Source organism: Phoenix dactylifera, unplaced genomic scaffold (genome assembly GCF_009389715.1).
Source record: "Phoenix dactylifera cultivar Barhee BC4 unplaced genomic scaffold, palm_55x_up_171113_PBpolish2nd_filt_p 001906F, whole genome shotgun sequence".
Lineage (NCBI taxonomy): Eukaryota > Viridiplantae > Streptophyta > Magnoliopsida > Arecales > Arecaceae > Phoenix > Phoenix dactylifera.
The window spans coordinates 46,585-49,953 of NW_024069194.1; positions in this window are offsets into that span (position 1 = coordinate 46,585).

Consider the following 3,369-nt stretch of genomic DNA (forward strand, 5'->3'; position numbering starts at 1 on the left):
TTCACATGCAAACAAGAGAGAGGACTTTCTTCAGCCAAAAGGTTACACATAAGAAATCTAGTAGGTATTTGACTTGAAGAATGCAGAATGAATCGGTAATTTTAGATACCTCTCTCATAAATTAGCTGAGCAAAGTCAATAACTTAAATCTTATTGTGGCATGGTTAAAATCTTTAATTATTAATTTTTTGATATCATGTCTATATATGTATTAATTGACTTATGCTTTTAGAAATTGATTCATGGTTTGCTCAAACTAAAATATTCCTTTGCCTATATCATAACTATGAAATACACAAGTATATGCTTAAAATGCTGATTTAAAATGACTTGTGAGAAGCTATGAATTCTTGAGCATAATGAAAATGTTGTTTGCATGATATACATCTATATGATACATAAGATTATTTCTTTATTCTGCTCTTTCATGTAAATTACTTGAGAATAATAAAAAGAGAGAGATAAAGAAAAGAAAATGGATATTATTCAAGAGAAGTAAAATCTAAGTAAAGGCAAATACTCCAATCTTAAGGAAAAGCAAAACAAGCATAATATATTCGGCACATTTGTGAGACTTGTGTGAGCATTCTTTTGGAAGGGATAAAATCCGTAATTAATTACACTTAAACAGGGAGAGTTTGAAGTGAACATTTTAACCTTTCTATATTGCTCGTCATAGGGATGGTGCCAATGGGGAGGCTAGTGGTAGTACCCGGCACTATTTGACCCAACTATTCGGTGTAGGGTATATTAGGGACGGCACAAGAGGGAGGCTAGTGGTAGTACCTCGTGCCCCTTCCAACTCCACCGGATAGGGAGCAAATAGAGTATAGAGCATAAGAAAGTAAAAATGAAAGACAAAGTAAATGAAAGTATATAAGAAGAATCAAGTCAAATTTTTAATCACTTAAAAACACACTTTAAGGATGAAATCAGTGCAAGATTATATTTAAATAAGGGGAGTTTATTTGAAAAGAATTGATTTTGATCATTGACATGCTTGTTCTTAATATTTTAATGCATGACTTAACACATAATATATTTTGCATGTGGCATGATGTCTTGAATTATGGGTTCTCAATATTTTGTAATGCTCCATGCTTGGACAATTTGATTGAATGTTTGAAATACTACATAAAATTTTTTTTTGGTATTATTGAAAAGAAATTTCAGATTTGTCGTTCACAATCATCTTTAAAATCTGAAAGTTGAATAAATTTGTAAAAAGGAGAAGAGAAGGATATCTCTATTTAGACAAAATGAATTGATTTTGTTTTATCCTTCAACTTGCCTAAATTTGGTATATAATGTTCTAATTCGTACCAAAACTCAACATTAAATACAAAAATTCTGAATATGCTCTAATATGTTTGAAATATGTGTTTTCAATCGTAATGATTTAAGATGAGCTACAATGTGGAAGATACATATCTCAAATTATGATTTTGAAAGCCTCTATTGAAAATCTTTATGAAATTCAGAATCTGATTTTGTATAAAAGCTTAAACTCAATATGATTTCTAGATAAAAACTACAGTTTAAGAAAAATAGAATAATTCTGATGCCTTGATTGTTTGCCCCGATACGCATCTGAAACATATTATTTCTTATCTTTAAAGTGTACTAATATTGGTCTAAATGATGTGTCTTTCGATGATCTTGATTGCAAACAAATATTTTTAAATATATTATTTTATTTTGATATTGAAAAGATTTATTGTGCTTCATGTATACATTGCTGAAAAACTATGATTAAGAAATTGAGTTCTATAAATATATATACCTCAATGATCATCTATATATTTTTCTCTCCTACATTCTTAAAGACTTCCATCAAAATATATATATAGAGTGAATGATCTTAAAGCTAGAAATATTTCAGCTCACTCAAATGATTCTTAAAAGAAAGAAAATGTAAATGCTTTTGAAAGAAATTGAGCTTCAAATGAATCATTTTCTGATCAATATTTCTATACATTTTCTCTAAGATTAAGAGAAAGCATAACTTGTTCTTGAAGGATTAGAAAGAGTAATTGCTACAAATTTTGAATAATTCTAGATCACTCTACATTCTCGATATCATAGAATTTCAGTTCTATTCACGCTTATCATCAAAATCTGAAATTCAACAAAGAAAAGAATGATTAAAGAAAAATGGATCTTTTGAGGGGGAGCTTTAGATATTCAATCTAAATGCAAAAGGTTACATCCATTTGATGAATATCTTGAATGTTTTATGGATTGATTTTGATAAACCTTCTTGTGTTGCCATTGCTTGCCTTGAGTTGAGTTCTATAAAGGTTGTCCTATTTCAAACCTTGAGTCTTATGAAAATATGCTGAAACTTATAGAAAATATATTTTCGAGATTGACAATTTTATTGAACATTATCTTTAAATTCTAAACTCTTAAATAGGAACGATCAATTAAGGGGGAGAAAGAAAATTTCAGAAGAAAAGATCATATGGAACTTAATCACATAAATCCATAACTAAAGGAGAGAGAAAGAATACTAAATGAAAAGTGATCCTAATACTCTCCAATATATATCATCTGAAATTTAATCTGAAAATCTTTACGATACACCTTGAGGCTTGTTATTTGGTTAGTATATCTTATGCATCAATCATGAACCAAATTGCAATTCAAATAGTTGATCTTAAGAGCCTCTAATTTAATGAAAACGGAAGAGAATAATGTGTTGAATTTTCTTGAGTATCTCTTAGAAAATCTATTTTGAAATTCACTAATGAGTCCTAATTGGCTTGCTCTTTAGAACTTCAATTTTGTGCCAATTCATATTTTTATGTATCAAATTGTGCTTATTTTCTAAAGAAATAAAAGAAAGTCTTTAAAAGAGCTCTAAGATGTATCAAAAATTGCATGAATCCATATTTTGGTATTTGTGCCCCAATGCTCTTATTATCATAAAAGAACTTTGAAGTCATTAAGAATTAATGATCCAACATGATGATATATTTTTCAAGTATATAAGTTTTGATCTTATACTCTGAAAATTAATTAAATTGCTCTCATGTTGATAAAATACTTAATATATTGGGCAAAAGATCTTAAATGAACAAGCTTTCATACTTATTATTAAAGAGAGGTTAGATTTCCATTCGTGCTTTCCTTGAATATCATTTGTGGTACTTCTTGAATTAACTTAAGAAAGATTCCACCTACACTTGATTTGAAAACTATCTTTGGAATCACATTCGATGTGTTCTCCTCTGAAATTATCTTAATTGGCTCTGGTCTATGCTCATTAATCTTTTTCTAACATTATTGTCTTGAGTTATATGATTCATATTCTTGCAATAATTTGACATGCAAATCAGAGTATAAAAAGAAAAAGAAATATTTGAG